At 35.9% G+C, this 13287-nt stretch overlaps 1 protein-coding gene across 1 annotated transcript in view; it reads right to left on the bottom strand.

The window, feature by feature from the left end:
* Positions 1-13287, bottom strand: part of LOC118198020 (small conductance calcium-activated potassium channel protein 2-like) — a 415420-nt gene that overhangs the window by 177923 nt on the left and 224210 nt on the right. The gene's annotated exons all lie outside the window — the stretch shown is intronic.

Consider the following 13287-nt stretch of genomic DNA (forward strand, 5'->3'; position numbering starts at 1 on the left):
CTGAACAGAGATACCAGTACGAAATATACAATTGAATTATAGTTTACAAATACATTATAATCCCACGTAACCAGCAGTATCAAGATAATGGCACTTTTGAAGATCTAAATTTAAATTCAAAATTTAGAACAGATAAAAAGTATGTACTGGTTTAGCAATTTGAAGACTTAAATGAGAAAATTATTTGTGTTATATTCCTGCCGCCTAACGTTACAAGTCTTATCAATCCTATATATTATCCTGAAGTTAAACTATCGATTCTTTTTTATGCGTCGATGCTTGAACTTTGAAGGTAGTAACCATGACTTTCAAAAACAGTTCGCATTGAAAGACGTTGTATTTACTTTGCCACTTTCCTCGAAAAATGGAAAGAACGCTACATTGCTATTGGTGTAAACTGCAGCCGGTGATCATTTTCATATATGACGAGTCGAGTGAAGAAGATTCTCTTGGTTTAAAAACACCTTTTTCTCAAGATGACGACGAAGTAATCGGACATATTAACATATTACTGGGAAAGAAAACGATGATGATGAGGAAGAGGAGGATAATGACGATACGCGGATCGAGAAAGTTACGTGGAAGGAAGCTGATGAAGAACTGCAGACTTTCATTTGCCGAGAAATGTTCATCTATGTTCGTGAATGTTGTTATGAAGCTTCATCGTATACATAGCGAATTTTTCAACTACGGCGACAGTCGCATGCAGACATTCGAAGTTACATGGCAACGGACTAAGAAATTTGTAACTCACATGTTATAATATATATGTAATTTAAAAATTTTGTTTTTCTAAAATGTAAAAATTATGGGTATACTTTTAAATTTTCAATAATCTATACAGTGTTTTACGTTATTTATTTAACAGTGGTTATTAGATTGAAAAATAGCACCAAAAGACTTGGCATATTCTACAGCATTTCTTAAGATAGCATTACAAAACATGAAAAGGTAAGTTATAGAGATACGCACTCAGTTACCAGGAAAAATCTTTTTTTTTTTTCTAATGACGGGTATTTGCATATGCCGGCATCTACCACTCCTGAGACCAGATGTGGTGGTCTCTTTATTATGGAGGCACCCAACAGGTGGATCACCTTTTACATCAATGCCTTCTCCGGGATTCGAATCCGGGCCCTTCGGTATCGCAGTCAGGCTCCTCTAACCACTATACCGTCTGGGCGGTCCACCGGGAAAAATCTTTTACCCGGAATTGCTGAGGTCCCATTGTTACAGCTTAAGACGGATTCTACTGTAATTAGAACCTGCTCATTGTTTGTGTGTAATTAATTATTTTTGAAAGTATGAATATGCCCACTTGCACGGAAAAAAAATTTCCTCTTTTCTAAAAATTCTACTTTCATTTCATTCACTTCAAATGCCATTTCGTTTATAACAATTAATTTTATCTCAATCCGAATTTCAAAAATATATTCAAAATGAAGAAAAAATATGTTAGAGGTTTGAGAAAGAGAAACTAAGACGAAAGAGAGACAGAGGGTAACATGACAATCTTAAAGAGGTTTCACCGATATATACTATGACAGGAGCAGCGTACTAAAACGTTTCCTACGCAACGGCGCCTAATCAAATTTGAAACGTGTTTCATCGGCGCGATGGCATTCATTTAAGTAACAGCTGCGACTTACATCCTCATTCGGAAAAAAAAGGAAAGAAAATAGTAACTGCATTTTTCACTACTTTGAATACGGAACACGAGGATAAATTTGGAACTTGCGAAGTATATTTTCGATTCATTTAGTTTTAGTGGCAGAAAAAAACAAAAAGTAGTCATACGTATTTATAGAATGTTTGTTCGCACTGCAAAGATGTCGATAATAATTCTGAGCATGCGTTTTATCGACTGCATGAAAAATTCGCCGCTTCAAGAACGCGAGAAAATAAATATACCGGAATTCAATATTTTGAAACTTTAGAAAAGCAAGCGGAGGAAACTTTAATATAATGAAAAATAGGACGCAGTTTTATATAAAATTATAACTGAAGTGAGTTTATTATTGCGCAGTTGAAAAAATTTGCGTTCCCCATTGTAATATTTAGTCTTTAAAATAATTATGTAATTGAAAGAATTAAAACATTTTAGTTTCCGTAGAACAAAATACAAATGAGACATTTTTCGACAAATTAAGCAAACGAAATTATTAATATTTCTCAAAATGTACACAAACAATGATAATAACAATACAAAGGAAACATTTCCAATTTATTTTCCGTCTGAAATCTACAAGTTGGTACCTTCAAGAAATTTCTGTTCATTATGCTACGTAATTTAAGCGCACTGATAGCTAGATATTTAACTTCAGGTCCACATTTATTTCGACTGCATGAAAAGTCCGCCGCTTCACGAACGCGAGAAAATAAATACAACAGGAATTTAATATTTAGATATTAATTTCAGATAATTCCAATATATTGAATTAACCTCTAAATAATTTAACTTTAATTGTAAACCAGAAAATTGCAGAATATTGAATAGTCATCCGCTACCAACTGGCAAACAAAATTTACCGACTGTATTAACGTGAGAAATTCTCCCACCTAACTAATCATGTACACTGGCGTACAAGCATACATTGACAAAGCCTTAGGCTATTCATTCCTTTTTCCTTCAAACAGTCCATATCTCAGAATAAGCTCGGTTCATATCTGATCAATGAAATTATTTTTTGTTTAGTTGTACAAACACATAACTCAATTCTGTAACTCGAATAATTTATATTTATTCAATTGAAATGAAACTGACTTAACTTTCTTAACTGGCGTAAAACAATAAAATAAAGAGATTAATACTTCAAACGCGAAGCCTATTTGCGTGGTCTGTTTTGCGGCGTCTGACGTGTTAACGATGTAACATGTATACATAAAATTTAACCATGGATTAGTATTGATTTTATAATAGCTCTCTTTTATATCTCATATTGGATTGTTCTTTTACGTAATACATATTATTCAAATTTTTCACTCATGTATTTTGCTATATTTATTCACTTTATTATCGTTTTTCATTATTATGCCCAATAATATCTGAGGGAATAAGAGAGCCAAACAGTTTAGAGTTCAACCCAGGATTTAAATCCGGCGAACTGATTGGTTTCAAGGAGCTTTTTAGCTTTTTGTATAAATAATATGAGCAAATTTTCTCTAGAAAATGCTCCATGAAAACGTAACTGTTTTAGACAGATAGCTTTTATGTACTTTATATACGAGGGCTATATTGCTTCGCGCCTATATTTGTGCTACTGCTTTTCCCTCGAATAACTTTAAACAGATAGCCCTCGTAACGTTTCGACAGACAGTGAACGGACCGCATGCAGGCAATTTTACGCCAACCGTGAATAATTTTCAATTGTGCATTTCATGAAAGTACGGTGCTTATAATTTTAATAATGTGGACTGTGCTTATGTACTGTAATGTTACTGAATGAAAAAGGAATGAAGAGGTTTTGGCTTTGTCAATATGTGCTTATACTCCAATCCACGCGATTAGGATAAGGTGTGAGAATTTCCCACACTGGTACAGTCAGTAAACTTAGTTTGCCTGCGGACAGATGCTCGGAGCTTCTGTATTCTGAAATTTCGGTTTTCCGATTAAAACAGAAAGTTATTTAGTGCTTAACTCAACATATTAGTATTACTTCAAATAAATGTCAGTAAAACATAATATTTAGCGAAGAGCATATTTGAATTACAAAGTATAACTAGCAGAAATTTCTTGCAGGTACTAACTATCGGACTTCAGATAAAAAATAAATAAAAATTGGATTTTTGTCATTTCTGCTAAAATGATTATTTTTAAAAATGTTTTGATAAATTCCCAGGAAGTAAAATTTAAAACTTAGTTCGCATTTATTTAATTGAAAACGGTTTTAAACTTTTCTAACAAATGTTCTAGCCCGTCAGCTGCTTTAAGACGTGCATTTCGCCAGCAAGCAATTTAAGTTTGACACCACTGCCTTAAGCAATCAGGCAAACAAAAAAAAAAAAAAAAATAGCGCAAATGAAATTGAACTGTAAAGAAATGACATCTCTCGGAACATCGTCGACAGCGAGTTGTTGCAAGAGAGAAGTAAATGCAAGAGCCTGTATCTGAATTAGCAGTGACACAATAATACAAATTCAATTAAAATTTCAATAAATACGAGTAAGTGTATGTCTTAATAAATCCGTTCCCTACAGGCTGGAATAAGAGAAACAAAATTGCACAATTTTCCACGAGTATCAAAAATGAAAAAAACTACCAAAAAAATTTCCAAAAACCTGCATCGAATCATCTACTTGATTAAAATACAAAACAAGCCACGCAAATCAAGAGTAATTTTAATGCATTAAATAATAAGCATACAACATATAAACCATAAAATATAAAAGAGACCATGAGTGAGAAAGATGCGTCCTCTTTAATGTCTTGTGTCTCCTAATGTCACGGATGGAAGTTAAAAACGTGCCATATTTACATAAATAGGACTGGTCCACGTCGCCATTCCCCTTCTTTTTCAGTGTCTTGTATTTAGTAATGCCACATATGGAAGTTTAAAAAACGAAACAATTTTAAATATGGATGGTATATGTCGCTATTAACCTTCTCTTTAAAGACACGCATCTTGTAACGGCACGAATGGAAATTAAAAAACACGAAAGATAAATACAGCCCTATTCCACGGCGGCATTTTCTTTCTCATTAATGTATAGTATCACCTAATGACACGGACGGAAGTTAAAAAACGCTACATATTAAATTGGGCTTGCTCAATGCGCATGTCCCTATTAGTCTTCTTTTGAATATCTCGTATGTCTAAACGGTACGAATGGAAGTTAAAAACTGTGTAATGTTTAAAAAGCGCTTCTGCATGCCGCCATTAGCCACCCATTTAATGTTGCACCAATCATAATGATACGGATTGAAATTACAAAACGCGTCATACTTACATAGTGCTAGACCACTTCGCCATCTGCCTCCTGTTTAATGTCTGGCACGAATAAGTTGAAAAGGGTTCGCATGGATCTCGTAATGGCACGAAGTTAAAAAAAGGTAGTAGCGAATTCCATGTCGCCGTTTACCTCTCTTTAATGTACGGAATCTCGTAATGGATCGAACATACGTTACAAAAGTTTTCATTTATATGTAAAGCTTTTACATATCTCCAACACGCCTCCTCTTTAATGCCACGTACTGGGAAGGATGCGACTTAACATTTTGTACTACTTGGCATAGTACTGATCCACATCGACAGCAGCTTCTTTAATGCCTGGAATCTCGAAATGTAACAGAGAGGTTAAAAAACTCATTTAAATAGAGATGGCCTATGTCACCGTTAGCCTCCTCAAAGGCTCGTAATGACCGAATGGGAGTAAAAATCGTTTTATGTTTAAATTGTGCTGGTCGATGGCACAATTTGCTTCCCTTATAAATAAGGGTAACGCATGTTGCCATTAGTCCCCTCTTTAATGTCTGATCTCACGTAAATGCACGGACGGATGTTACAAAACGCGTTATAATGAAACTATGCTGACAAAACTTAGAACATAGAGAGCGTATCATACATAAATAGGGCTAGTTTGCGCAGCCAATAGCATCTTCTTCAGTGTCTCAGCTCACGTATTGTTACGGAAAGAAGTTACAAAAAGTGTCATATTTAAACAGTCCTGGTTAAATATGGTGTATCCATGTCCTCATTTGCCTTCTGTTAATGTCCTTGTATCTCGTATCGGCACGAATGGAAGTTAAAAAACAAGTCATAATAAACAAAGGATAATAAATAAAAATATAAAACTAGATAAAATCTTAACACATATAAATATTTAATATAATTTCAGATTAAGCAATAAAAACCGATCTGCCTAAAATATTCAAAGGAATAAAAATTCACAACTTTTCAAATTAAACGGTCAAGATTTAATCGGCACCCTGAAAACATTTCACACAAAGACTACTGAAATAGGGAAACTCGACCACAATTTGTCGTACTGACAGCACTGCATTAAAATTGTGACAAACTGGTTCACTCAGGTCTTTTAAGAAGTAATTGTGCGTTACTTGAGGAAGACCAGTTTTTTTGTGAGTTAACAGGAATTCCTCTTTACGATTCTTACTTGCTTCCCAATATACTACCCCGTACTTTACACTTCTCAGTTTATTATGCATTCGTATTAAAAAAATAAGCAGCATATGAGGAAGATGTTACATTGCCGAATGCAAACAAGCAACAAAATCTAGCATAAAACGCAATCCCACAGTCACACCACAACGCGTTAAGAAGGGGTTTGACAGGCCTATGTGTCAGTTTGCAAGCAGCGAAATAGTTTCGTGTAATCGGAGATAGCCAAAGCGGAAAGCATGAGCCCAAGACACTATCTGCACGATGAAACGCGTTGGAGGGTTTCGGGGTGATACAAGATGGTGAAAGACAATCCGCTCTTGCAAGAGAGCTGAATGCGCACCGTAGTGTCACCAGTAGGTTCTGGAATCGTTACGAAAGGAGATCAAAATACCAGAAGACGTGGGTCTGGAAGTCGGGGGATTACCACACCGGCAGAAGATCGCTTCCTGTTGTTATGTACAAGAAGTAGTAAAACTGTCGTCGCATCTCTTTGCTGCTGCAGGACGGCCCATATTTCGGTAAACTGTGTCGTGTCGACTGCCAAAAGGTGAACTGATGAGCCCGATGATCTGTGGTTTGTATTTCTTTGACTCCGTTGCATTTCAGAGTACGTTTGAATTGGGGCTGTGAACATCGCAGCTGGACATCAGAGCAGCTGTGCCACGTACTCTTTTAGTCTTGATTTAACATTCAGAATAATTACCAAACGGCAATATGGCGAGAGCCAAGGACATGCTATCGGGCACCAAATACCATCGAAAGAGACCATTAAAGAAAAGGAGGCTTACTTGTATCGGCTGGAATATGAACAAACGGCCGCGCCGACCTCTACGTGATTTACTGCTGGTTCTGTCATAGTCTTCCGCTATGGCGACGAAATGCTACAACCTCTTGTACGACCTTTTATCCCTGCAATGGATACTGACGCGATACTTATGGACGATAACGCCCACCCACAAGAGCTCGAATGATGCGGAGTTATCTGAAGAATGACATCATTCCACATCTGCCATGCCCTGCTAGATCATCAGCCCTGAATTCCATGCAGCATGTGTGAGGCATGTTGGCCGATGAATAGCAAGTCGCAGTGTGCCGCCAGGCATCCTCCACAAGATCCGACATGCATTACTACAAGGATAGGCATTTCTGCCTCAACAAGCTATGAGCGACACTATTGCCAACTTGTCTCGCCGTTGCGAGGCATGCATTTTAGCTAGACGATAAGATGTTTTCATTGCACATGCTTCCGACCCATTTGGTCTTTCGCAATGTGATAGTCACGATACGTATGTTTTATTGTTTGCTCTGTGGTCTAGTAATGCCACATCAACTTAGTGGATCATTTTTACGGATATCTATTAAATAGTTCTTGTTTAATTCCGTCTATTGCCCTTGTTGCACATCTTTTGAGCAGGAATGTATATTTTGAACGTCCGGCAGTAATTGCCACTGGTTCAGGACTTCAGGACTTTGGACCACTGATTCAGGATCCTTGACGGCCCTTTTAAAATTGGTCAAAGGAGAAGGCTGGCTAGAGTTCAACAGCGAGCTTCGCTGTGATTCCAGCTCATTCCCTTTATTCCATCATGTTCAGGAACTTGAAAAGAACTTAAAAATCACAACTGCTCAAAGCTTGTATGTAATCGTGTAACTTTTCGAGCTACAGGATTCCGGGTATCAGAAAAACAGATGGAGCTTACAAAACGATTCCTTTTTAATACGGTTTTTACTGTCTCCATTCGCATCCCTTAACTGTATCCTATCTTCCGCTGACAGAAAGAAACTTAAAAACGTATCATATTTAAATAGCAATGTTCCACGTCACCATCAGCTTCCCTTTTAATGTCTCGTATCTCGTAATGCCACAGATGGTATATAAAAATGCGTCATATTTCAATGCCTCGCTTATATCGACATTCGCTTCCTCTTTAATGTTGCGAAACTTACAGAAGCACAGATAAAATTACAAAATGTGTCATATTAAAATAGGGCATGTCCTTGTTGCCATTAGTATCCCGTTTAATGTCTCGTATTTGCTAATAGCCCGGATGGAAGTTACAAAATATGCCATCTTGAAACAGCTCTCGTCCTCATGCCAATTTTCCTTCTCTTTAATGTATCGTATGTGGGTATCTGCTCCGATGATAGACAGAAAAAGTGTATTTAATTAAATATATAAATATTTGTAATATTTAAAACGTGCAAATATTTAAATATGGATTTCCATGTCGCTGTTAACCTCCTTTTTAATCTGTCATTTCTCGTAATGGCATGAATGGAAGTTAAAAGACTTATCATATTTAAATAAGGCTGATCCATTGGTGAGATTTGCCTCTTCTTGAATGTCTGGTACCTTGTTTGCGTGGATGGAACTTAAAAAAAGGGGTTAATTTTAAATAGGGCTAATGCATATCAACATTAGACTCGTAATTAAACTGTTGTTTCTCGTAATGGCGCAGATGGAAATTAAAAACGTGTCGTATTTAAATACAGTTTGTCCATGTTGCTACTAGCTTCCTTTTTAATGTCTCCTCCCACGTAATGGCGCTGACGGAAGTTACAAAATGTATCATTTTGAAATAGGGCTGGTCCATGTCCCCATTAACTTCTTTTTTAATGTCTTATATCGATACGGATTGAAGTTAAAAACTTTTGATGTTTATATACGTCTGGTTTATGTCATCATTAATTCCGTTTGCGCGGGTTAAAGACACAAATTTACTCAACCTCTGAGCTAGGTTTCATGTTTCGTGTATTGTATGCTTATGTGTTGCTGTTTTATTATATTTAAAATTAGATTTTATCTACTTGATTATTTTATATTCTTATCAAATGAATTGTTTTGTTTTTTCACAAATTGTTTTGCAATTTTCAGATTTTTACGAAACTTGGAAATGTGCGTCTTTTTAATCTTATTGCGTAGTTCACTCTGAAATGTTTGACATAGGCGCAGATGATGAGTGACAGAAAACATTTAACAGTTAGAATTGAAAATTGAACGATTTTAGCCTAGCAGACGAATTTTTTATTGGCCAACTGCAAGTGGCGTAGAATAAATTTTAGGCAAAAGAAAAAAAATGGAGTTGAAGCGAGAACATTATCTCACTATGATTTTGTATGATATTAAAGTGTGTATCTAATAACAATGTGTACCTATACACAACGTGTATCTAAAAGCGTATGTGTATTTAATAACGTATGTGTAATTACTCATCCATGTATATGTTTTTAATCTATCTACCCCTGCATGTGTAATGCGTTTCCAATGTAGGTGACTTCATTTATTTAAGTCAAATCTTCAATTATTATTCAATGTATACCAAATGTATGTGTACCTTATATACATATATATGTATTTATTTATCTACCCCAGTATGTTTAATGTGTATCTAATAGATGACTATGCATATCCAAGTCAACTCTTTACAATAATTATATGTGTAACGTGTCTGAAAGCGCAAGGTGTGTAATAACTTACTAACCTAGGCTGTATACAATACACTCAATGCGCAATGCATATTCAATGTGTATCGAACGTATACGTACGCACATATTCATGCAAATGTATACCCCTGTATGTATATCTAATATAGGTGACCTTATTTATCCAAGTCAAAACATTATAAACTTCATTATATGTTTCTAAGTATGCGTGCTTACTCAATCATGTTTATGAATTAATTTAATTACCTCAATTAGTGTAACGTCTGGATGTGCTATATACTTAATGCATAATGCGTCTCCAACATGCATTTAATGTATGCATATTTATTTATCCCTGTATCAGTATTTCTTTACTTATCTATGCATGCGTAATGTTAGTGTAATCCAAGTTATAGGTGATTTTATATATCCAAGACAAATCACTATGATCATAACATTTTGCGACGAGTCCTGTATTCTCTACTATGTGGTAATGTATCATGAACCGCATAATGTTATGTATTTGCCCTTATTATATTAAGTAGCTATATGTAATATATATAATCAGTGTTATATCATGCGTATCAGTGTTCATATTTCTATGCATATTTTAAAAGTACTTCAAGGCATATTTTAAGCAAGTCATATATCGTGAAAGTATTACTCAATGTAACAATATGTGTAACTATAATTTGTGCGGGTAATTATAATTGTCATCAAGGTCAATGTAAGAAATCTTGTAATATGTACCTTGAACGACGTATAAGACCTTGTATTTATAAATACAGAGGCTGTTCACACATTTTTTAGACGATGTATATTGTATTCACAAAACTAACTTACATAAAATTCTTGTGTTTTAAATGTTCTATTTGACATCCCTTATTCTGAACTATCTTTCGACATCGCAATTTCCAGGATAATAATGCCTTTTGAAGTGGCAGAAGAGATATTCTATCCCATTCCTCCTGAACAGCTTTCCAGAGTCCTGTTAGGGTTTTGGGACAACGTTTGGATAATGCAGATTTTAAAAGTCCGAAAGCACAAAAATCCATAGGTGACACATCGGGAGATTTAGTAGGGATATCAGTGAAGGGTATGGCCTTGATACCAGTGTTTTGTTCCATTTCTTTTAGGAAATTTACAGTGGATTTTGATATGTGACTGCTAGCTTTGTCCTGATGGAGTCTCACAGATTGATGGCACTGTGGGTAAAGCGATTGTATTTCATTCAGAAAAATTGGCAATAAAATATGTTCCTGATAGTATTTGGAGTTAATCTTGACATTTTTTTGCACTCTCTTTATTTTTAACTTGCCATTATAAGAAAAACCAGCAACAATAATGAATCACTTAGAAAAACTTTCTTTCGATTCTTTGAACCATGTACTTAAATTTTTTTCTCCCCTTTTATGATAATAAATGGCTCTTTTTTTTTGTTAAAATCATTTAAATACACCCATGCTTCATCTGTTTGTGACAATCGTTTTCCATTTTTCTTTGGATAAGTGTTTCTCATATAGAATTCGACAGCGTGTCCTGCGTTGAGCGATATGCTTTGGAAGAAGACAATGCAAATTGCGTTTTTTCGCTTTCTTAAGAGTTAAATCAACGTTTATCATTTTGTTTACAGTGGATACCGAGCACTTTAATGATTTTGCAACTGTCCTTTGACTAGCGGGATTTTCTTTTAACATTAAACAACGTACCTTTGCAATAGTCGAAAGATGACCGTTTTTCCCTTGGATACTTGTTTGAAATTTTTGTCCCACTTGAGGCTCCAATTTGACGTTTTTTTCCTTTCTTGTTGGATGATATTACCTATCGAAGCTTTAGATACCACAAAACCATGACTCTCACATTGTTTTTGGATAACGGAGTATGCATATTTCTCTTCGGAAAGAGCATAAATGTAGCCTTCGAACCACCGCTTTGTTAAATTCGCTATTTTGAATAAAAACAAAACTTTCAATCCACAGACGATAATTTTGACTTTTAAAAACATAGTACAATTGCAATTACTTCTTTTGCAGCAAACAAGTTTTTATTACCGCTTACCAAAATCGTCTAAAATGTGCTAACAGCCTCTGTATAATCAATGCATACTAAATCGGCGAGGTGCCAATGTGCCCCCTTCTTGACATCTGGGGCTGTTCCAGTTAATGGTGGACGTGGTGCTGTACTGATTAACCAGTATGGTAGAGGCACAGTGCCCACGTCCCCCGTCACTTGTACTTGTATGATATTAAAGTGGGATTAAAACAAAAACAATGCATTCAATGTCTACAATTAACATTTGGAAATGAAGTTCCATCTCATGATACTGTATTTAAAGCTTACAGAACTTCTCAGAGGTTGCAACTCTCTTCAGGATGAAGAATGTACAGGAAGGCCGCTGTCAGCAGTAATCCCAGATAATGCGGATAATGTGTCTGCCATTCGAGAAATGTTAAGCAATGATATTCCCTGCACTTACTAAATAATGCAGAATTCCACCATCTGTGTTCCGTAATTCTTCAAGCCACGTGATATATACTGATGGCTCAAAGATAGATGATAACGTAGGAAGCGCTTTTGTTGCTTTTCATGATAATCTTCCTCTAGCCCACTGGAAATGACATTTACCTATGCAGAATAGTGCTTTTCAAGGAGAAGCAGTGGAGATAGCACGCGCTATCCGCTACTTGCTGACTCAGAATATAACACAAGCGACAATCAATTCTGATAGCCTATCTGTCATCCACGCCATTGGCAATCCTGAGCATTCCTCTCCAATTATACGAGACATTCAACAAGACTTACGTGCTTCTCCGTCTTTCACTATTCATATCGCTTGGGTTAAAGCGCATGTGAGAGAATATGGTAACGAACTTGCAAATGCCTATGCCAAGGAAGCGGCTTCTGGTGATGCTGATGAGAATATATCCATTCCTTGGCCACATGCTTTTCTCAAGCGAACTTTACGTCTTCGAGCAATTAATAAGTGGCAAGAGGAATGGGACAATAGCTTCACCGGTCGACGTACTTTCTACCATCTTTCGTATGTGTCGACAGATCGCTGCTGTGGCAATGCCCAATTTTTCCAGTTACATTTCGGGGTATGGAACTTTTCCTGAATTCTTCGCACGCTTTGGCATTAGTGACACCAATGTCTGCAGTTGTGGTGAACTCGGCTCTCCGGAGCACTGTTTAGCCAACTGTCCCCTGACAGAAGGCCTACACATACGATTTCCTACGCAAAATCGTCAGGCATTTTGAAAACTCTTAGTTAAGCAAAGACACCTGATCCGCAAACTAAATTGCGTAATGGAGAAAGTCTCCAGCATTGGGCTTGACCTATGTCAAGTTTAATCTACACTATATGTCTTATTAGCAATATGTGGCATATGGACACTCTCTACAGGGTGCTCTTCTTCTTATTATACCATTCTAGTTGCGGATAGTGTAAGGACACTCTTTATAGGTTACGTTAGTTTGAGTGTATCGAACTCCTTCTATCACCTTTTTAGGTTTGTTAGAAATTTTTATTTTTATTTATTTATATATATATTAATCGATTTTGTATTATTATTATTATTATTATTAAAGCCATGCTTTTACATAGTTCTCATATTGGTTTGATTGTACTGTACTCTTCTATCGATAGTATGCTTTTCGTATTAAGTTGATTGTCTATAACAATCATTATCTTAACCATTGTATCATGCTTACAAGTATCTTCATTCAGTATAGTATCATCATTAAA

The sequence above is a fragment of the Stegodyphus dumicola genome, chromosome X2 (assembly GCF_044657685.1).
Source record: "Stegodyphus dumicola isolate Sdum_Otavi_A_Nest chromosome X2, ASM4465768v1".
Taxonomy (NCBI): Eukaryota; Metazoa; Arthropoda; class Arachnida; order Araneae; family Eresidae; genus Stegodyphus; species Stegodyphus dumicola.